Below are 23,501 nucleotides of genomic sequence, written 5' to 3'. Positions count from 1 at the left end.
GAATCTGAGGTGGGGAATCAGAGGCGGGGAATTAGAGGCAGGGAATCTGAGGCAGGGAATCTGAGGCAGGGAATCTGAGGCGGGGAATCAGATGCGGGGAATCAGAGGCGGGGAATCAGAGGCAGGGAATCTGAGGCAGGGAACCTGAGGCAGGGAATCAGATGAAGGGAATCTGCGGCAGGGAATCTGCGGCAGGGAATCTGACGCAGGGAATCTGAGGCGATGAATCTGAGGCGGGGAATCTGAGACGGGGTAACTGAGGCGGGGAATCTGAGGCGGGGAATCTGAGGCAGGGAATCTGAGGCGGGGAATCAGATGCGGGGAATCAGAGGCAGGGAATCAGAGGCGGAGATTCAGAGGCGGGGAATCAGAGGCGGGAAATCAGAGGCGGGGAATCAGAGGCGGGGAATTAGAGGCAGGGAATCAGATGAAGGGAATCAGATGAAGGGAATCTGAGACAGGGAATCTGAGGCGGGGAATTTGAGGCGGGGAATCTGAGGCGGGGAATCTGAGGCGGGGAATCAGAGGCGGGGAATCCGAGGCGGGGAATCAGAGCCGGGGAATCAGAGCCGTGGAATCAGAGCCGGGGAATCAGAAGCGGGGAATCAGAGGCAGGGAATCTGAGGCAGGGAATCTGAGGCAGGGAATCTGAGGCGGGGAATCAGAGGCGGGGAATCAGAGGCGGGGAATCAGAGGCGGAGAATCAGAGTCGGGGAATCAGAGGCGGGGAATAAGAGGCAGGGAATCAGATGAAGGGAATCAGTTGAAGGGAATCTGAGGCAGGGAATCTGAGGCAGGGAATCTGAGGCAGGGAATCAGAGCCGGGGAATCTGAGGTGGGGAATCAGAGGCGGGGAATTAGAGGCAGGGAATCTGAGGCAGGGAATCTGATGCAGGGAATCTGAGGCGGGGAATCAGATGCGGGGAATCAGAGGCGGGGACTCAGAGGCAGGGAATCTGAGGCAGGGAACCTGAGGCAGGTAATCAGATGAAGGGAATCTGCGGCAGGGAATCTGCGGCAGGGAATCTGAGGCAGGGAATCTGAGGCGGGGAATATGAGGCGGGGAATCTGAGGCGGGGAATCTGAGGCGGGGAATCTGAGGCGGGGAATCTGAGGCAGGGAATCTGAGGTAGGGAATCAGAGGCGGGGAATCAGAGGCGGGGAATCAGAGGCGGGGAATCAGAGGCGGGGAATCAGGGGCGGGGAATCAGAGGCTGGGAATCAGAGGCGGGGAATCAGAGGCGGGGAATCAGAGTCGGGGAATCAGAGGCGGGGAATAAGAGGCAGGGAATCAGATGAAGGGAATCAGATGAAGGGAATCTGAGGCAGGGAATCTGAGGCAGGGAATCTGAGGCAGGGAATCAGAGCCGGGGAATCTGAGGCGGGGAATCAGAGGCGGGTAATCAGAGGCGGGGAATGAGAGGCGAGGAATCAGAGGCGGGGAATCAGAGGCGGGGAATAAGAGGCAGGGATCAGATGAAGGGAATCAGATGAAGGGAATCTGAGGCAGTGAACCTGAGGCAGGGAATCAGAGCCGGGGAATCTGAGGCGGGGAATCAGAGGCCGGGAATCAGAGGCGGGGAATCAGAGGCGGGGAATCAGAGGCGCGGAATCAGATGCGGGGAATCAGAGGCAGGGAATCTGAGGCAGGGTATCTGAGGCAGGGAATCTGAGGCGGGAAATCAGAGGCGGGGAATCAGAGGCGGGGAATCAGAGGCGGGGAATCAGAGGCGGGGAATTAGAGGCGGTAAATCAGAGGCGGGGAATCAGAGGCGGGGAATAAGAGGCAGGGAATCTGATGAAGGGAATCAGTTGAAGGGAATCTGAGGCAGGGAATCTGAGGCAGGGAATCTGAGGCAGGGAATCAGAGCCGGGGAATCTGAGGTGGGGAATCAGAGGCGGGGAATTAGAGGCAGGGAATCTGAGGCAGGGAATCTGAGGCAGGGAATCTGAGGCGGGGAATCAGATGCGGGGAATCAGAGGCGGGGAATCAGAGGCAGGGAATCTGAGGCAGGGAACCTGAGGCAGGGAATCAGATGAAGGGAATCTGCGGCAGGGAATCTGCGGCAGGGAATCTGAGGCAGGGAATCTGAGGCGGGGAATCTGAGGCGGGGAATCTGAGGCGGGGAATCTGAGGCGGGGAATCTGAGGCGGGGAATCTGAGGCGGGGAATCAGAGGCAGGGAATCAGAGGCGGGGAATCAGAGGCCGGGAATCAGAGGCGGGGAATCAGAGGCGGGGAATCAGAGGCGGGGAATCAGAGGCTGGGAATCAGAGGCGGGGAATCAGAGGCGGGGAATCAGAGGCGGAGAATCAGAGGCGGGGAATAAGAGGCAGGGAATCAGATGAAGGGAATCAGATGAAGGGAATCTGAGGCAGGGAATCTGAGGCAGGGAATCTGAGGCAGGGAATCAGAGCCGGGGAATCTGAGGCGGGGAATCTGAGGCGGGGTATTTGAGGAGGGGAATCTGAGGCGGGGAATCAGAGGTGGGGAATAAGAGGCAGGGAATCAGATGAAGGCAATCAGATGAAGGGAATCTGAGGCATGGAATCTGAGGCAGGGAATCTGAGGAAGGGAATCAGAGCCGGGGAATCTGAGGCGGGGAATCAGAGGCGGGGAATCAGAGGCGGGGAATCAGAGGCGGGGAATCGGAGGTGGTGAATCAGAGGCAGGGAATCAGAGGCGGGGAATTAGAGGTAGGGAATCAGATGAAGGGAATCAGATGAAGGGAATCTGAGGCAGGGAATCTGAGGCAGGGAATCTGAGGCGGGGAATCTGAGGCGGGGAATCAGAGCCGGGGAATCAGAGGCGGGGAATCAGAGGCAGGGAATCTGAGGCAGGGAATCTGAGGCAGGGAATCTGAGGCGGGGAATCAGAGGCGGGGAATCAGAGGCGGGGAATCTGAGGCAGGGAATCTGAGGCAGGGAAAGAGAGCTGGGGAATCTGAAGCGGGGAATCAGAGGCGGGGAATCATAGGCGGGGAATCAGAGGGGAGGTATCAGAGATGGGGAACCAGAGGCAGGGAATCAGAGGCGTGGAATCAGAGGCGGGGAATCAGAGGCAGGAAATCAGATGAAGGGAATCAGATGAAGGGAATCTGAGGCAGGGAATCTGAGGCAGGGAATCTGAGGCAGGGAATCTGAGGCAGGGAATCTGAGGCGGGGAATCTGAGACGGGGTATCTGAGGCGGGGAAACTGAGGCGGGGAATCTGAGGCAGGCAATCTGAGTCGGGGAATTAGATGCGGGGAATCAGAGGCAGAGAATCAGAGGCGGGGAATCAGAGGCGGGGAATCAGAGGAGTGGAATCAGAGGCAGGGAATTAGAGGCAGGGAATCAGATGAAAGGAATCAGATGAAGGGAATCTGAGGCAGTGAATCTGAGGCGGGGAATTTGAGGCGGGGAATCTGAGGCGGGGAATGTGAGGCGGGGAATCAGAGGCGGGGAATCAGAGGCGGTGTATCAGAGGCGGGGAATCAGAGGCGGGGTATCAGAGGCGGGGAATCACAGGCGGGGAATAAGATGCAGGGAATCAGATGAAGGGAATCAGATGAAGGGAATCTGAGGCAGTGAATCTGAGGCAAGGAATCTGAGGCAGGGAATCAGAGCCGGCGAATCTGAGGTGGGGAATCAGAGGCGGGGAATTAGAGGCAGGGAATCAGAGGCAGGGAATCTGATGCAGGGAATCTGAGGCAGGGAATCAGATGAAGGGAAACTGCGGCAGGGAATCTGCGGCATGGAATCTGAGGCAGGGAATCTGAGGCAGGGAATTAGAGGTAGGGAATCAGATGAAGGGAATCAGATGAAGGGAATCTGAGGCAGGGAATCTGAGGCAGGGAATCTGAGGCAGGGAATCTGAGGTGGGGTATCTGAGGCGGGGAATCAGAGGCGGGGAATCAGAGGCGGGGAATCAGAGGCAGGAAATCTGAGGCAGTGAATCTGAGGCAGGGAATCTCAGGCGGGGAATCTGAGGCAGGGAATCAGAGGCGTGGAATCAGAGGCGGGGAATCAGAGGCCGGGAATCAGAGGCGGGGAAACAGAGGCGGGGAATAAGAGGCAGGGAATCTGAGGCGGGGAATCAGATGCGGGGAATCAGAGGCAGGGAATCAGAGGCGGGGAATCAGAGGCGGGGAATCAGAGGCGGGGAATCAGAGGTGGGGAATCAGAGGCGGGGAATTAGAGGCAGGGAATCAGATGAAGGGAATCAGATGAAGGGAATCTGAGGCAGGGAATCTGAGGCGGGGAATTTGAGGCGGGGAATCTGAGGCGGGGAATCTGAGGCGGGGAATCAGAGGCGGGGAATCCGAGGCGGGGAATCAGAGCCGGGGAATCAGAGCCGGGTAATCAGAGCCGGGGAATCAAAAGCAGGGAATCAGAGGCAGGGAATCTGAGGCAGGGAATCTGAGGCAGGGAATCTGAGGCGGGGAATCAGAGGCGGGGAATCAGAGGCGGAGAATCAGAGGCGGGGAATCAGAGGCGGGGAATAAGAGGCAGGGAATCAGATGAAGGGAATCAGTTGAAGGGAATCTGAGGCAGGGAATCTGAGGCAGGGAATCTGAGGCAGGGAATCAGAGCCGGGGAATCTGAGGTGGGGAATCAGAGGCGGGGAATTAGAGGCAGGGAATCTGAGGCAGGGAATCTGAGGCAGGGAATCTGAGGCGGGGAATCAGATGCGGGGAATCAGAGGCGGGGAATCAGAGGCAGGGAATCTGAGGCAGGGAACCTGAGGCAGGGAATCAGATGAAGGGAATCTGCGGCAGGGAATCTGCGGCAGGGAATCTGACGCAGGGAATCTGAGGCGATGAATCTGAGGCGGGGAATCTGAGACGGGGTAACTGAGGCGGGGAATCTGAGGCGGGGAATCTGAGGCAGGGAATCTGAGGCGGGGAATCAGATGCGGGGAATCAGAGGCAGGGAATCAAAGGCGGAGAATCAGAGGCGGGGAATCAGAGGCGGGAAATCAGAGGCGGGGAATCAGAGGCGGGGAATTAGAGGCAGGGAATCAGATGAAGGGAATCAGATGAAGGGAATCTGAGACAGGGAATCTGAGGCGGGGAATTTGAGGCGGGGAATCTGAGGCGGGGAATCTGAGGCGGGGAATCAGAGGCGGGGAATCCGAGGCGGGGAATCAGAGCCGGGGAATCAGAGCCGTGGAATCAGAGCCGGGGAATCAGAAGCGGGGAATCAGAGGCAGGGAATCTGAGGCAGGGAATCTGAGGCAGGGAATCTGAGGCGGGGAATCAGAGGCGGGGAATCAGAGGCGGGGAATCAGAGGCGGAGAATCAGAGTCGGGGAATCAGAGGCGGGGAATAAGAGGCAGGGAATCAGATGAAGGGAATCAGTTGAAGGGAATCTGAGGCAGGGAATCTGAGGCAGGGAATCTGAGGCAGGGAATCAGAGCCGGGGAATCTGAGGTGGGGAATCAGAGGCGGGGAATTAGAGGCAGGGAATCTGAGGCAGGGAATCTGATGCAGGGAATCTGAGGCGGGGAATAAGATGCGGGGAATCAGAGGCGGGGACTCAGAGGCAGGGAATCTGAGGCAGGGAACCTGAGGCAGGTAATCAGATGAAGGGAATCTGCGGCAGGGAATCTGCGGCAGGGAATCTGAGGCAGGGAATCTGAGGCGGGGAATCTGAGGCGGGGAATCTGAGGCGGGGAATCTGAGGCGGGGAATCTGAGGCGGGGAATCTGAGGCAGGGAATCTGAGGCAGGGAATCAGAGGCGGGGAATCAGAGGCGGGGAATCAGAGGCGGGGAATCAGAGGCGGGGAATCAGGGGCGGGGAATCAGAGGCTGGGAATCAGAGGCGGGGAATCAGAGGCGGGGAATCAGAGTCGGGGAATCAGAGGCGGGGAATAAGAGGCAGGGAATCAGATGAAGGGAATCAGATGAAGGGAATCTGAGGCAGGGAATCTGAGGCAGGGAATCTGAGGCAGGGAATCAGAGCCGGGGAATCTGAGGCGGGGAATCAGAGGCGGGTAATCAGAGGCGGGGAATGAGAGGCGAGGAATCAGAGGCGGGGAATCAGAGGCGGGGAATAAGAGGCAGGGATCAGATGAAGGGAATCAGATGAAGGGAATCTGAGGCAGTGAACCTGAGGCAGGGAATCAGAGCCGGGGAATCTGAGGCGGGGAATCAGAGGCCGGGAATCAGAGGCGGGGAATCAGAGGCGGGGAATCAGAGGCGCGGAATCAGATGCGGGGAATCAGAGGCAGGGAATCTGAGGCAGGGTATCTGAGGCAGGGTATCTGAGGCGGGAAATCAGAGGCGGGGAATCAGAGGCGGGGAATCAGAGGCGGGGAATCAGAGGCGGGGAATTAGAGGCGGTAAATCAGAGGCGGGGAATCAGAGGCGGGGAATAAGAGGCAGGGAATCTGATGAAGGGAATCAGTTGAAGGGAATCTGAGGCAGGGAATCTGAGGCAGGGAATCTGAGGCAGGGAATCAGAGCCGGGGAATCTGAGGTGGGGAATCAGAGGCGGGGAATTAGAGGCAGGGAATCTGAGGCAGGGAATCTGAGGCAGGGAATCTGAGGCGGGGAATCAGATGCGGGGAATCAGAGGCGGGGAATCAGAGGCAGGGAATCTGAGGCAGGGAACCTGAGGCAGGGAATCAGATGAAGGGAATCTGCGGCAGGGAATCTGCGGCAGGGAATCTGAGGCAGGGAATCTGAGGCGGGGAATCTGAGGCGGGGAATCTGAGGCGGGGAATCTGAGGCGGGGAATCTGAGGCGGGGAATCTGAGGCGGGGAATCAGAGGCAGGGAATCAGAGGCGGGGAATCAGAGGCGGGGAATCAGAGGCGGGGAATCAGAGGCGGGGAATCAGAGGCGGGGAATCAGAGGCTGGGAATCAGAGGCGGGGAATCAGAGGCGGGGAATAAGAGGCAGGGAATCAGATGAAGGCAATCAGATGAAGGGAATCTGAGGCATGGAATCTGAGGCAGGGAATCTGAGGAAGGGAATCAGAGCCGGGGAATCTGAGGCGGGGAATCAGAGGCGGGGAATCAGAGGCGGGGAATCAGAGGCGGGGAATCAGAGGCGGGGAATCAGAGGCAGGGAATCTGAGGCAGTGAATCTGAGGCAGGGAATCTGACGCAGGGAATCTGAGGCGGGGAATCTGAGGCGGGGTATTTGAGGAGGGGAATCTGAGGCGGGGAATCAGAGGTGGGGAATAAGAGGCAGGGAATCAGATGAAGGCAATCAGATGAAGGGAATCTGAGGCATGGAATCTGAGGCAGGGAATCTGAGGAAGGGAATCAGAGCCGGGGAATCTGAGGCGGGGAATCAGAGGCGGGGAATCAGAGGCGGGGAATCAGAGGCGGGGAATCGGAGGTGGTGAATCAGAGGCAGGGAATCAGAGGCGGGGAATTAGAGGTAGGGAATCAGATGAAGGGAATCAGATGAAGGGAATCTGAGGCAGGGAATCTGAGGCAGGGAATCTGAGGCGGGGAATCTGAGGCGGGGAATCAGAGGCGGGGAATCAGAGGCGGGGAATCAGAGGCAGGGAATCTGAGGCAGTGAATCTGAGGCAGGGAATCTGAGGCGGGGAATCTGAGGCAGGGAATCTGAGGCGGGGAATCTGAGGTGTGGAATCAGAAGTGGGGAATCAGAGGTGGGGAATCAGAGGCGGGGAATCAGAGGCGGGGAATCAGAGGCGGGGAATAAGAGGCAGGGAATCAGATGAAGGGAATCAGATGAAGGGAATCTGAGGCAGGGAATCTGATGCAGGGAATCTGAGGTGGGGAATCTGAGGTGGGGAATCTGAGGCGGGGAATCAGAGGCGGAGAATCAGATGCGGGGAATCAGAGGTAGGGAATCTGAGGCAGGGAATCTGAGGCAGGGAACCTGAGGCGGGGAATCAGAGGCAGGGAATCAGAGGCGGGGAATCAGAGGCGTGGAATCAGAGGCGGGGAATCAGAGGCGGTCAATCAGTTGCAGGGAATCAGAGGCGGGGAATCAGAGGTGGGGAATCAGAGGCAGGGAATCAGATGAAGGGAAACTGCGGCAGGGAATCTGCGGCATGGAATCTGAGGCAGGGAATCTGAGGCAGGGAATTAGAGGTAGGGAATCAGATGAAGGGAATCAGATGAAGGGAATCTGAGGCAGGGAATCTGAGGCAGGGAATCTGAGGCAGGGAATCTGAGGTGGGGAATCTGAGGCGGGGAATCAGAGGCGGGGAATCAGAGGCGGGGAATCAGAGGCAGGAAATCTGAGGCAGTGAATCTGAGGCAGGGAATCTCAGGCGGGGAATCTGAGGCAGGGAATCTGAGGCAGGGAATCTGAGGCGGGGAATCAGAGGCGTGGAATCAGAGGCGAGGAATCAGAGGCGGGGAATCAGAGGCGGGGAATCAGAGGCGGGGAATAAGAGGCAGGGAATCTGAGGCGGGGAATCAGATGCGGGGAATCAGAGGCAGGGAATCTGAGGCGGGGAATTTGAGGCGGGGAATCTGAGGCGGGGAATCTGAGGCGGGGAATCAGAGGCGGGGAATCCGAGGCGGGGAATCAGAGCCGGGGAATCAGAGCCGGGTAATCAGAGCCGGGGAATCAGAAGCGGGGAATGAGAGGCAGGGAATCTGAGGCAGGGAATCTGAGGCAGGGAATCTGAGGCGGGGAATCAGAGGCGGGGAATCAGAGGCGGAGAATCAGAGGCGGGGAATCAGAGGCGGGGAATAAGAGGCAGGGAATCAGATGAAGGGAATCAGTTGAAGGGAATCTGAGGCAGGGAATCAGAGGCAGGGAATCTGAGGCAGGGAATCAGAGCCGGGGAATCTGAGGTGGGGAATCAGAGGCGGGGAATTAGAGGCAGGGAATCTGAGGCAGGGAATCTGAGGCAGGGAATCTGAGGCGGGGAATCAGATGCGGGGAATCAGAGGCGGGGAATCAGAGGCAGGGAATCTGAGGCAGGGAACCTGAGGCAGGGAATCAGATGAAGGGAATCTGCGGCAGGGAATCTGCGGCAGGGAATCTGAGGCAGGGAATCTGAGGCGGGGAATCTGAGGCGGGGAATCTGAGACGGGGTAACTGAGGCGGGGAATCTGAGGCGGGGAATCTGAGGCAGGGAATCTGAGGCGGGGAATCAGATGCGGGGAATCAGAGGCAGGGAATCAGAGGCGGAGAATCAGAGGCGGGGAATCAGAGGCGGGAAATCAGAGGCGGGGAATCAGAGGCGGGGAATTAGAGGCAGGGAATCAGATGAAGGGAATCAGATGAAGGGAATCTGAGACAGGGAATCTGAGGCGGGGAATTTGAGGCGGGGAATCTGAGGCGGGGAATCTGAGGCGGGGAATCAGAGGCGGGGAATCCGAGGCGGGGAATCAGAGGCGGGGAATCTGAGGCAGGGAATCTGAGGCGGGGAATCAGAGGCGGGGAATCAGAGGCGGGGAATCAGAGGCGGAGAATCAGAGGCGGGGATTCAGAGGCGGGGAATAAGAGGCAGGGAATCAGATGAAGGGAATCAGTTGAAGGGAATCTGAGGCAGGGAATCTGAGGCAGGGAATCTGAGGCAGGGAATCAGAGCCGGGGAATCTGAGGTGGGGAATCAGAGGCGGGGAATTAGAGGCAGGGAATCTGAGGCAGGGAATCTGAGGCAGGGAATCTGAGGCGGGGAATCAGATGCGGGGAATCAGAGGCGAGGAATCAGAGGCAGGGAATCTGAGGCAGGGAACCTGAGGCAGGGAATCAGATGAAGGGAATCTGCGGCAGGGAATCTGCGGCAGGGAATCTGAGGCAGGGAATCTGAGGCGGGGAATCTGAGGCGGGGAATCTGAGGCGGGGAATCTGAGGCGGGGAATCTGAGGCGGGGAATCTGAGGCAGGGAATCTGAGGCAGGGAATCAGAGGCGGGGAATCAGAGGCGGGGAATCAGAGGCGGGGAATCAGAGGCGGGGAATCAGAGGCGGGGAATCAGAGGCTGGGAATCAGAGGCGGGGAATCAGAGGCGGGGAATCAGAGGCGGGGAATCAGAGGCGGGGAATAAGAGGCAGGGAATCAGATGAAGGGAATCAGATGAAGGGAATCTGAGGCAGGGAATCTGAGGCAGGGAATCTGAGGCAGGGAATCAGATGAAGGGAATCAGATGAAGGGAATCTGAGGCAGGGAATCTGAGGCAGGGAATCTGAGGCAGGGAATCAGAGCCGGGGAATCTGAGGCGGGGAATCAGAGGCGGGGAATCTGAGGCGGGGAATCAGAGGCGGGGAATCAGAGGCGGGAATCAGATGCGGGGAATCAGAGGCAGGGAATCTGAGGCAGGGTATCTGAGGCAGGGAATCTGAGGCGGGAAATCAGAGGTGGGGAATCAGAGGCGGGGAATCAGAGGCGGGGAATAAGAGGCGGGGAATCAGAGGCGGGAAATAAGAGGCAGGGAATCAGATGAAAGGAATCAAATGACGGGAATCTGAGGCAGGGAATCTGAGGCAGGGAATCTGAGGTGGGGAATCAGAGGCGGGGAATCAGAGGTGGGGAATTAGAGGTGGGGAATCAGAGGCGGGGAATCAGAGGCGAGGAATAAGAGGCAGGGTATCAGATGAAGGGAATCAGATGAAGGGAATCTGAGGCGGGGAATCTGAGGTGGGGAATCTGAGGTGGGGAATCTGAGGCGGTGTAACTGAGGCGGGGAATCTGAGGCGGGGAATCTGAGGCAGGGAATCTGAGGAGGGGAATCTGATGCGGGGAATAAGAGGCAGGGAATCAGAGGCGGGGAATCAGAGGCGGGGAATCAGAGGCGGGGAATCAGAGGCAGGGAATCAGAGGCGGGGAATTAGAGGCAGGGAATCAGATGAAGGGAATCAGATGAAGGGAATCTGAGGCGGGGAATCTGAGGCGGGGAATCAGAGGCGGGGAATCCGAGGCGGGGAATCAGAGCCGGGGAATCAGAGCCGGGGAATCAGAGGCGGGGAATCAGAGGCGGGGAATCAGAGGCAGGGAATCTGAGGCAGGGAATCTGAGGCAGGGAATCTGAGGCGGGGAATCCGAGGTGGGGAATCAGAGGCGGGGAATTAGAGGCGGTAAATCAGAGGCGGGGAATCAGAGGCGGGGAATAAGAGGCAGGGAATCTGATGAAGGGAATCAGTTGAAGGGAATCTGAGGCAGGGAATCTGAGGCAGGGAATCTGAGGCAGGGAATCAGAGCCGGGGAATCTGAGGTGGGGAATCAGAGGCGGGGAATTAGAGGCAGGGAATCTGAGGCAGGAAATCTGAGGCAGGGAATCTGAGGCGGGGAATCAGATGCGGGGAATCAGAGGCGGGGAATCAGAGGCAGGGAATCTGAGGCAGGGAACCTGAGGCAGGGAATCAGATGAAGGGAATCTGCGGCAGGGAATCTGCGGCAGGGAATCTGAGGCAGGGAATCTGAGGCGGGGAATCTGAGGCGGGGAATCTGAGGCGGGGAATCTGAGGCGGGGAATCTGAGGCGGGGAATCTGAGGCAGGGAATCTGAGGCAGGGAATCTGAGGCAGGGAATCAGAGGCGGGGAATTAGAGGCGGTAAATCAGAGGCGGGGAATCTGAGGCGGGGAATCTGAGGCGGGGAATCTGAGGCAGGGAATCTGAGGCAGGGAATCTGAGGCAGGGAATCAGAGGCGGGGAATTAGAGGCAGGGAATCAGATGAAGGGAATCAGATGAAGGGAATCTGAGGCAGGGAATCTGAGGCGGGGAATTTGAGGCGGGGAATCTGAGGCGGGGAATCTGAGGCGGGGAATCAGAGGCGGGGAATCCGAGGCGGGGAATCAGAGCCGGGGAATCAGAGCCGGGTAATCAGAGCCGGGGAATCAGAAGCGGGGAATCAGAGGCAGGGAATCTGAGGCAGGGAATCTGAGGCAGGGAATCTGAGGCGGGGAATCAGAGGCGGGGAATCAGAGGCGGAGAATCAGAGGCGGGGAATCAGAGGCGGGGAATAAGAGGCAGGGAATCAGATGAAGGGAATCAGTTGAAGGGAATCTGAGGCAGGGAATCTGAGGCAGGGAATCTGAGGCAGGGAATCAGAGCCGGGGAATCTGAGGTGGGGAATCAGAGGCGGGGAATTAGAGGCAGGGAATCTGAGGCAGGGAATCTGAGGCGGGGAATCAGATGCGGGGAATCAGAGGCGGGGAATCAGAGGCAGGGAATCTGAGGCAGGGAACCTGAGGCAGGGAATCAGATGAAGGGAATCTGCGGCAGGGAATCTGCGGCAGGGAATCTGAGGCAGGGAATCTGAGGCGGGGAATCTGAGGCGGGGAATCTGAGACGGGGTAACTGAGGCGGGGAATCTGAGGCGGGGAATCTGAGGCAGGGAATCTGAGGCGGGGAATCAGATGCGGGGAATCAGAGGCAGGGAATCAGAGGCGGAGAATCAGAGGCGGGGAATCAGAGGCGGGAAATCAGAGGCGGGGAATCAGAGGCGGGGAATTAGAGGCAGGGAATCAGATGAAGGGAATCAGATGAAGGGAATCTGAGACAGGGAATCTGAGGCGGGGAATTTGAGGCGGGGAATCTGAGGCGGGGAATCTGAGGCGGGGAATCAGAGGCGGGGAATCCGAGGCGGGGAATCAGAGCCGGGGAATCAGAGCCGTGGAATCAGAGCCGGGGAATCAGAAGCGGGGAATCAGAGGCAGGGAATCTGAGGCAGGGAATCTGAGGCAGGGACTCTGAGGCGGGGAATCAGAGGCGGGGAATCAGAGGCGGGGAATCAGAGGCGGAGAATCAGAGGCGGGGATTCAGAGGCGGGGAATAAGAGGCAGGGAATCAGATGAAGGGAATCAGTTGAAGGGAATCTGAGGCAGGGAATCTGAGGCAGGGAATCTGAGGCAGGGAATCAGAGCCGGGGAATCTGAGGTGGGGAATCAGAGGCGGGGAATTAGAGGCAGGGAATCTGAGGCAGGGAATCTGAGGCAGGGAATCTGAGGCGGGGAATCAGATGCGGGGAATCAGAGGCGGGGAATCAGAGGCAGGGAATCTGAGGCAGGGAACCTGAGGCAGGGAATCAGATGAAGGGAATCTGCGGCAGGGAATCTGCGGCAGGGAATCTGAGGCAGGGAATCTGAGGCGGGGAATCTGAGGCGGGGAATCTGAGGCGGGGAATCTGAGGCGGGGAATCTGAGGCGGGGATTCTGAGGCAGGGAATCTGAGGCAGGGAATCAGAGGCGGGGAATCAGAGGCGGGGAATCAGAGGCGCGGAATCAGTGGCGGGGAATCAGAGGCGGGGAATCAGAGGCTGGGAATCAGAGGCGGGGAATCAGAGGCGGGGAATCAGAGGCGGGGAATCAGAGGCGGGGAATAAGAGGCAGGGAATCAGATGAAGGGAATCAGATGAAGGGAATCTGAGGCAGGGAATCTGAGGCAGGGAATCTGAGGCAGGGAATCAGAGCCGGGGAATCTGAGGCGGGGAATCAGAGGCGGGGAATCTGAGGCGGGGAATCAGAGGCGGGGAATCAGAGGCGGGAATCAGATGCGGGGAATCAGAGGCAGGGAATCTGAGGCAGGGTATCTGAGGCAGGGAATCTGAGGCGGGAAATCAGAGGCGGGGAATCAGAGGCGGGGAATCAGAGGCGGGGAATAAGAGGCGGGGAATCAGAGGCGGGAAATAAGAGGCAGGGAATCAGATGAAAGGAATCAAATGACGGGAATCTGAGGCAGGGAATCTGAGGCAGGGAATCTGAGGCGGGGAATCAGAGGCGGGGAATCAGAGGTGGGGAATTAGAGGTGGGGAATCAGAGGCGGGGAATCAGAGGCGAGGAATAAGAGGCAGGGTATCAGATGAAGGGAATCAGATGAAGGGAATCTGAGGAGGGGAATCTGAGGTGGGGAATCTGAGGTGGGGAATCTGAGGCGGGGTAACTGAGGCGGGGAATCTGAGGCGGGGAATCTGAGGCAGGGAATCTGAGGAGGGGATTCAGATGCGGGGAATAAGAGGCAGGGAATCAGAGGCGGGGAATCTGAGGCGGGGAATCAGAGGCGGGGAATCAGAGGCAGGGAATCAGAGGCAGGGAATTAGAGGCAGGGAATCAGATGAAGGGAATCAGATGAAGGGAATCTGAGGCGGGGAATCTGAGGCGGGGAATCAGAGGCGGGGAATCCGAGGCGGGGAATCAGAGCCGGGGAATCAGAGCCGGGGAATCAGAGCCGGGGAATCAGAGGCGGGGAATCAGAGGCAGGGAATCTGAGGCAGGGAATCTGAGGCAGGGAATCTGAGGCGGGGTATCAGAGGCGGGGAATCAGAGGCGGGGAATCTGAGGCAGGGAATCTGAGGCAGGGAAAGAGAGCTGGGGAATCTGAAGCGGGGAATCAGAGGCGGGGAATCATAGGCGGGGAATCAGAGGGGAGGTATCAGAGATGGGGAACCAGAGGCAGGGAATCAGAGGCGTGGAATCAGAGGCGGGGAATCAGAGGCAGGAAATCAGATGAAGGGAATCAGATGAAGGGAATCTGAGGCAGGGAATCTGAGGCAGGGAATCTGAGGCAGGGAATCTGAGGCAGGGAATCTGAGGCGGGGAATCTGAGACGGGGTATCTGAGGCGGGGAATCTGAGGCGGGGAATCTGAGGCAGGCAATCTGAGTCGGGGAATTAGATGCGGGGAATCAGAGGCAGAGAATCAGAGGCGGGGAATCAGAGGCGGGGAATCAGAGGAGGGGAATCAGAGGCGGGGAATTAGAGGCAGGGAATCAGATGAAAGGAATCAGATGAAGGGAATCTGAGGCAGTGAATCTGAGGCGGGGAATTTGAGGCGGGGAATCTGAGGCGGGGAATGTGAGGCGGGGAATCAGAGGCGGGGAATCAGAGGCGGGGTATCAGAGGCGGGGAATCAGAGGCGGGGTATCAGAGGCGGGGAATCACAGGCGGGGAATAAGATGCAGGGAATCAGATGAAGGGAATCAGATGAAGGGAATCTGAGGCAGTGAATCTGAGGCAAGGAATCTGAGGCAGGGAATCAGAGCCGGCGAATCTGAGGTGGGGAATCAGAGGCGGGGAATTAGAGGCAGGGAATCAGAGGCAGGGAATCTGATGCAGGGAATCTGAGGCAGGGAATCAGATGAAGGGAAACTGCGGCAGGGAATCTGCGGCATGGAATCTGAGGCAGGGAATCTGAGGCAGGGAATTAGAGGTAGGGAATCAGATGAAGGGAATCAGATGAAGGGAATCTGAGGCAGGGAATCTGAGGCAGGGAATCTGAGGCAGGGAATCTGAGGTGGGGTATCTGAGGCGGGGAATCAGAGGCGGGGAATCAGAGGCGGGGAATCAGAGGCAGGAAATCTGAGGCAGTGAATCTGAGGCAGGGAATCTCAGGCGGGGAATCTGAGGCAGGGAATCTGAGGCAGGGAATCTGAGGCGGGGAATCAGAGGCGTGGAATCAGAGGCGGGGAATCAGAGGCGGGGAATCAGAGGCGGGGAAACAGAGGCGGGGAATAAGAGGCAGGGAATCTGAGGCGGGGAATCAGATGCGGGGAATCAGAGGCAGGGAATCAGAGGCGGGGAATCAGAGGCGGGGAATCAGAGGCGGGGAATCAGAGGTGGGGAATCAGAGGCGGGGAATTAGAGGCAGGGAATCAGATGAAGGGAATCAGATGAAGGGAATCTGAGGCAGGGAATCTGAGGCGGGGAATTTGAGGCGGGGAATCTGAGGCGGGGAATCTGAGGCGGGGAATCAGAGGCGGGGAATCCGAGGCGGGGAATCAGAGCCGGGGAATCAGAGCCGGGTAATCAGAGCCGTGGAATCAAAAGCAGGGAATCAGAGGCAGGGAATCTGAGGCAGGGAATCTGAGGCAGGGAATCTGAGGCGGGGAATCAGAGGCGGGGAATCAGAGGCGGAGAATCAGAGGCGGGGAATCAGAGGCGGGGAATAAGAGGCAGGGAATCAGATGAAGGGAATCAGTTGAAGGGAATCTGAGGCAGGGAATCTGAGGCAGGGAATCTGAGGCAGGGAATCAGAGCCGGGGAATCTGAGGTGGGGAATCAGAGGCGGGGAATTAGAGGCAGGGAATCTGAGGCAGGGAATCTGAGGCAGGGAATCTGAGGCGGGGAATCAGATGCGGGGAATCAGAGGCGGGGAATCAGAGGCAGGGAATCTGAGGCAGGGAACCTGAGGCAGGGAATCAGATGAAGGGAATCTGCGGCAGGGAATCTGCGGCAGGGAATCTGACGCAGGGAATCTGAGGCGATGAATCTGAGGCGGGGAATCTGAGACGGGGTAACTGAGGCGGGGAATCTGAGGCGGGGAATCTGAGGCAGGGAATCTGAGGCGGGGAATCAGATGCGGGGAATCAGAGGCAGGGAATCAGAGGCGGAGATTCAGAGGCGGGGAATCAGAGGCGGGAAATCAGAGGCGGGGAATCAGAGGCGGGGAATTAGAGGCAGGGAATCAGATGAAGGGAATCAGATGAAGGGAATCTGAGACAGGGAATCTGAGGCGGGGAATTTGAGGCGGGGAATCTGAGGCGGGGAATCTGAGGCGGGGAATCAGAGGCGGGGAATCCGAGGCGGGGAATCAGAGCCGGGGAATCAGAGCCGTGGAATCAGAGCCGGGGAATCAGAAGCGGGGAATCAGAGGCAGGGAATCTGAGGCAGGGAATCTGAGGCAGGGAATCTGAGGCGGGGAATCAGAGGCGGGGAATCAGAGGCGGGGAATCAGAGGCGGAGAATCAGAGTCGGGGAATCAGAGGCGGGGAATAAGAGGCAGGGAATCAGATGAAGGGAATCAGTTGAAGGGAATCTGAGGCAGGGAATCTGAGGCAGGGAATCTGAGGCAGGGAATCAGAGCCGGGGAATCTGAGGTGGGGAATCAGAGGCGGGGAATTAGAGGCAGGGAATCTGAGGCAGGGAATCTGATGCAGGGAATCTGAGGCGGGGAATCAGATGCGGGGAATCAGAGGCGGGGACTCAGAGGCAGGGAATCTGAGGCAGGGAACCTGAGGCAGGTAATCAGATGAAGGGAATCTGCGGCAGGGAATCTGCGGCAGGGAATCTGAGGCAGGGAATCTGAGGCGGGGAATATGAGGCGGGGAATCTGAGGCGGGGAATCTGAGGCGGGGAATCTGAGGCGGGGAATCTGAGGCAGGAAATCTGAGGCAGGGAATCAGAGGCGGGGAATCAGAGGCGGGGAATCAGAGGCGGGGAATCAGAGGCGGGGAATCAGGGGCGGGGAATCAGAGGCTGGGAATCAGAGGCGGGGAATCAGAGGCGGGGAATCAGAGTCGGGGAATCAGAGGCGGGGAATAAGAGGCAGGGAATCAGATGAAGGGAATCAGATGAAGGGAATCTGAGGCAGGGAATCTGAGGCAGGGAATCTGAGGCAGGGAATCAGAGCCGGGGAATCTGAGGCGGGGAATCAGAGGCGGGTAATCAGAGGCGGGGAATGAGAGGCGAGGAATCAGAGGCGGGGAATCAGAGGCGGGGAATAAGAGGCAGGGATCAGATGAAGGGAATCAGATGAAGGGAATCTGAGGCAGTGAACCTGAGGCAGGGAATCAGAGCCGGGGAATCTGAGGCGGGGAATCAGAGGCCGGGAATCAGAGGCGGGGAATCAGAGGCGGGGAATCAGAGGCGCGGAATCAGATGCGGGGAATCAGAGGCAGGGAATCTGAGGCAGGGTATCTGAGGCAGGGAATCTGAGGCGGGAAATCAGAGGCGGGGAATCAGAGGCGGGGAATCAGAGGCGGGGAATCAGAGGCGGGGAATTAGAGGCGGTAAATCAGAGGCGGGGAATCAGAGGCGGGGAATAAGAGGCAGGGAATCTGATGAAGGGAATCAGTTGAAGGGAATCTGAGGCAGGGAATCTGAGGCAGGGAATCTGAGGCAGGGAATCAGAGCCGGGGAATCTGAGGTGGGGAATCAGAGGCGGGGAATTAGAGGCAGGGAATCTGAGGCAGGGAATCTGAGGCAGGGAATCTGAGGCGGGGAATCAGATGCGGGGAATCAGAGGCGGGGAATCAGAGGCAGGGAATCTGAGGCAGGGAACCTGAGGCAGGGAATCAGATGAAGGGAATCTGCGGCAGGGAATCTGCGGCAGGGAATCTGAGGCAGGGAATCTGAGGCGGGGAATCTGAGGCGGGGAATCTGAGGCGGGGAATCTGAGGCGGGGAATCTGAGGCGGGGAATCTGAGGCGGGGAATCAGAGGCAGGGAATCAGAGGCGGGGAATCAGAGGCCGGGAATCAGAGGCGGGGAATCAGAGGCGGGGAATCAGAGGCGGGGAATCAGAGGCTGGGAATCAGAGGCGGGGAATCAGAGGCGGGGAATCAGAGGCGGAGAATCAGAGGCGGGGAATAAGAGGCAGGGAATCAGATGAAGGGAATCAGATGAAGGGAATCTGAGGCAGGGAATCTGAGGCAGGGAATCTGAGGCAGGGAATCAGAGCCGGGGAATCTGAGGCGGGGAATCTGAGGCGGGGTATTTGAGGAGGGGAATCTGAGGCGGGGAATCAGAGGTGGGGAATAAGAGGCAGGGAATCAGATGAAGGCAATCAGATGAAGGGAATCTGAGGCATGGAATCTGAGGCAGGGAATCTGAGGAAGGGAATCAGAGCCGGGGAATCTGAGGCGGGGAATCAGAGGCGGGGAATCAGAGGCGGGGAATCAGAGGCGGGGAATCGGAGGTGGTGAATCAGAGGCAGGGAATCAGAGGCGGGGAATTAGAGGTAGGGAATCAGATGAAGGGAATCAGATGAAGGGAATCTGAGGCAGGGAATCTGAGGCAGGGAATCTGAGGCGGGGAATCTGAGGCGGGGAATCAGAGGCGGGGAATCAGAGGCGGGGAATCAGAGGCAGGGAATCTGAGGCAGTGAATCTGAGGCAGGGAATCTGAGGCGGGGAATATGAGGCAGGGAATCTGAGGCGGGGAATCTGAGGTGGGGAATCAGAAGCGGGGAATCAGAGGCGGGGAATCAGAGGCGGGGAATCAGAGGCGGGGAATCAGAGGCGGGGAATAAGAGGCAGGGAATCAGATGAAGGGAATCAGATGAAGGGAATCTGAGGCAGGGAATCTGATGCAGGGAATCTGAGGTGGGGAATCTGAGGTGGGGAATCTGAGGCGGGGAATCAGAGGCGGAGAATCAGATGCGGGGAATCAGAGGTAGGGAATCTGAGGCAGGGAATCTGAGGCAGGGAACCTGAGGCGGGGAATCAGAGGCAGGGAATCAGAGGCGGGGAATCAGAGGCGTGGAATCAGAGGCGGGGAATCAGAGGCGGTCAATCAGTTGCAGGGAATCAGAGGCGGGGAATCAGAGGTGGGGAATCAGAGGCAGGGAATCAGATGAAGGGAAACTGCGGCAGGGAATCTGCGGCATGGAATCTGAGGCAGGGAATCTGAGGCAGGGAATTAGAGGTAGGGAATCAGATGAAGGGAATCAGATGAAGGGAATCTGAGGCAGGGAATCTGAGGCAGGGAATCTGAGGCAGGGAATCTGAGGTGGGGAATCTGAGGCGGGGAATCAGAGGCGGGGAATCAGAGGCGGGGAATCAGAGGTAGGAAATCTGAGGCAGTGAATCTGAGGCAGGGAATCTCAGGCGGGGAATCTGAGGCAGGGAATCTGAGGCAGGGAATCTGAGGCGGGGAATCAGAGGCGTGGAATCAGAGGCGAGGAATCAGAGGCGGGGAATCAGAGGCGGGGAATCAGAGGCGGGGAATAAGAGGCAGGGAATCTGAGGCGGGGAATCAGATGCGGGGAATCAGAGGCAGGGAATCTGAGGCGGGGAATTTGAGGCGGGGAATCTGAGGCGGGGAATCTCAGGCGGGGAATCAGAGGCGGGGAATCCGAGGCGGGGAATCAGAGCCGGGGAATCAGAGCCGGGTAATCAGAGCCGGGGAATCAGAAGCGGGGAATGAGAGGCAGGGAATCTGAGGCAGGGAATCTGAGGCAGGGAATCTGAGGCGGGGAATCAGAGGCGGGGAATCAGAGGCGGAGAATCAGAGGCGGGGAATCAGAGGCGGGGAATAAGAGGCAGGGAATCAGATGAAGGGAATCAGTTGAAGGGAATCTGAGGCAGGGAATCTGAGGCAGGGAATCTGAGGCAGGGAATCTGAGGCAGGGAATCTGAGGCGGGGAATCTGAGACGGGGTATCTGAGGCGGGGAATCTGAGGCGGGGAATCAGAGGCAGGAAATCAGATGAAGGGAATCAGATGAAGGGAATCTGAGGCAGGGAATCTGAGGCAGGGAATCTGAGGCAGGGGGAATCTGAGGCAGGGAATCTGAGGCGGGGAATCTGAGACGGGGTATCTGAGGCGGGGAATCTGAGGCGGGGAATCTGAGGCAGGCAATCTGAGTCGGGGAATTAGATGCGGGGAATCAGAGGCAGAGAATCAGAGGCGGGGAATCAGAGGCGGGGAATCAGAGGAGGGGAATCAGAGGCGGGGAATTAGAGGCAGGGAATCAGATGAAAGGAATCAGATGAAGGGAATCTGAGGCAGTGAATCTGAGGCGGGGAATATGATGCGGGGAATCTGAGGCGGGGAATGTGAGGCGGGGAATCAGAGGCGGGGAATCAGAGGCGGGGTATCAGAGGCGGGGAATCAGAGGCGGGGTATCAGAGGCGGGGAATCACAGGCGGGGAATAAGATGCAGGGAATCAGATGAAGGGAATCAGATGAAGGGAATCTAAGGCAGTGAATCTGAGGCAAGGAATCTGAGGCAGGGAATCAGAGCCGGCGAATCTGAGGTGGGGAATCAGAGGCGGGGAATTAGAGGCAGGGAATCAGAGGCAGGGAATCTGATGCAGGGAATCTGAGGCAGGGAATCAGATGAAGGGAAACTGCGGCAGGGAATCTGCGGCATGGAATCTGAGGCAGGGAATCTGAGGCAGGGAATTAGAGGTAGGGAATCAGATGAAGGGAATCAGATGAAGGGAATCTGAGGCAGGGAATCTGAGGCAGGGAATCTGAGGCAGGGAATCTGAGGTGGGGTATCTGAGGCGGGGAATCAGAGGCGGGGAATCAGAGGCGGGGAATCAGAGGCAGAAAATCTGAGGCAGTGAATCTGAGGCAGGGAATCTCAGGCGGGGAATCTGAGGCAGGGAATCTGAGGCAGGGAATCTGAGGCGGGGAATCAGAGGCGTGGAATCAGAGGCGGGGAATCAGAGGCGGGGAATCAGAGGCGGGGAAACAGAGGCGGGGAATAAGAGGCAGGGAATCTGAGGCGGGGAATCAGATGCGGGGAATCAGAGGCAGGGAATCAGAGGCGGGGAATCAGAGGCGGGGAATCAGAGGCGGGGAATCAGAGGTGGGGAATCAGAGGCGGGGAATTAGAGGCAGGGAATCAGATGAAGGGAATCAGATGAAGGGAATCTGAGGCAGGGAATCTGAGGCGGGGAATTTGAGGCGGGGAATCTGAGGCGGGGAATCTGAGGCGGGGAATCAGAGGCGGGGAATCCGAGGCGGGGAATCAGAGCCGGGGAATCAGAGCCGGGTAATCAGAGCCGTGGAATCAAAAGCAGGGAATCAGAGGCAGGGAATCTGAGGCAGGGAATCTGAGGCAGGGAATCTGAGGCGGGGAATCAGAGGCGGGGAATCAGAGGCGGAGAATCAGAGGCGGGGAATCAGAGGCGGGGAATAAGAGGCAGGGAATCAGATGAAGGGAATCAGTTGAAGGGAATCTGAGGCAGGGAATCTGAGGCAGGGAATCTGAGGCAGGGAATCAGAGCCGGGGAATCTGAGGTGGGGAATCAGAGGCGGGGAATTAGAGGCAGGGAATCTGAGGCAGGGAATCTGAGGCAGGGAATCTGAGGCGGGGAATCAGATGCGGGGAATCAGAGGCGGGGAATCAGAGGCAGGGAATCTGAGGCAGGGAACCTGAGGCAGGGAATCAGATGAAGGGAATCTGCGGCAGGGAATCTGCGGCAGGGAATCTGACGCAGGGAATCTGAGGCGATGAATCTGAGGCGGGGAATCTGAGACGGGGTAACTGAGGCGGGGAATCTGAGGCGGGGAATCTGAGGCAGGGAATCTGAGGCGGGGAATCAGATGCGGGGAATCAGAGGCAGGGAATCAGAGGCGGAGATTCAGAGGCGGGGAATCAGAGGCGGGAAATCAGAGGCGGGGAATCAGAGGCGGGGAATTAGAGGCAGGGAATCAGATGAAGGGAATCAGATGAAGGGAATCTGAGACAGGGAATCTGAGGCGGGGAATTTGAGGCGGGGAATCTGAGGCGGGGAATCTGAGGCGGGGAATCAGAGGCGGGGAATCCGAGGCGGGGAATCAGAGCCGGGGAATCAGAGCCGTGGAATCAGAGCCGGGGAATCAGAAGCGGGGAATCAGAGGCAGGGAATCTGAGGCAGGGAATCTGAGGCAGGGAATCTGAGGCGGGGAATCAGAGGCGGGGAATCAGAGGCGGGGAATCAGAGGCGGAGAATCAGAGTCGGGGAATCAGAGGCGGGGAATAAGAGGCAGGGAATCAGATGAAGGGAATCAGTTGAAGGGAATCTGAGGCAGGGAATCTGAGGCAGGGAATCTGAGGCAGGGAATCAGAGCCGGGGAATCTGAGGTGGGGAATCAGAGGCGGGGAATTAGAGGCAGGGAATCTGAGGCAGGGAATCTGATGCAGGGAATCTGAGGCGGGGAATCAGATGCGGGGAATCAGAGGCGGGGACTCAGAGGCAGGGAATCTGAGGCAGGGAACCTGAGGCAGGTAATCAGATGAAGGGAATCTGCGGCAGGGAATCTGCGGCAGGGAATCTGAGGCAGGGAATCTGAGGCGGGGAATATGAGGCGGGGAATCTGAGGCGGGGAATCTGAGGCGGGGAATCTGAGGCGGGGAATCTGAGGCAGGGAATCTGAGGCAGGGAATCAGAGGCGGGGAATCAGAGGCGGGGAATCAGAGGCGGGGAATCAGAGGCGGGGAATCAGGGGCGGGGAATCAGAGACTGGGAATCAGAGGCGGGGAATCAGAGGCGGGGAATCAGAGTCGGGGAATCAGAGGCGGGGAATAAGAGGCAGGGAATCAGATGAAGGGAATCAGATGAAGGGAATCTGAGGCAGGGAATCTGAGGCAGGGAATCTGAGGCAGGGAATCAGAGCCGGGGAATCTGAGGCGGGGAATCAGAGGCGGGTAATCAGAGGCGGGGAATGAGAGGCGAGGAATCAGAGGCGGGGAATCAGAGGCGGGGAATAAGAGGCAGGGATCAGATGAAGGGAATCAGATGAAGGGAATCTGAGGCAGTGAACCTGAGGCAGGGAATCAGAGCCGGGGAATCTGAGGCGGGGAATCAGAGGCCGGGAATCAGAGGCGGGGAATCAGAGGCGGGGAATCAGAAGCGCGGAATCAGATGCGGGGAATCAGAGGCAGGGAATCTGAGGCAGGGTATCTGAGGCAGGGAATCTGAGGCGGGAAATCAGAGGCGGGGAATCAGAGGCGGGGAATCAGAGGCGGGGAATCAGAGGCGGGGAATTAGAGGCGGTAAATCAGAGGCGGGGAATCAGAGGCGGGGAATAAGAGGCAGGGAATCTGATGAAGGGAATCAGTTGAAGGGAATCTGAGGCAGGGAATCTGAGGCAGGGAATCTGAGGCAGGGAATCAGAGCCGGGGAATCTGAGGTGGGGAATCAGAGGCGG

The sequence above is a fragment of the Narcine bancroftii genome, unplaced genomic scaffold, assembly GCF_036971445.1.
Source record: "Narcine bancroftii isolate sNarBan1 unplaced genomic scaffold, sNarBan1.hap1 Scaffold_160, whole genome shotgun sequence".
Lineage (NCBI taxonomy): Eukaryota > Metazoa > Chordata > Chondrichthyes > Torpediniformes > Narcinidae > Narcine > Narcine bancroftii.
The sequence above is the reverse complement of the archived record's forward strand: the minus strand, read 5'-3'. Positions refer to the sequence as shown.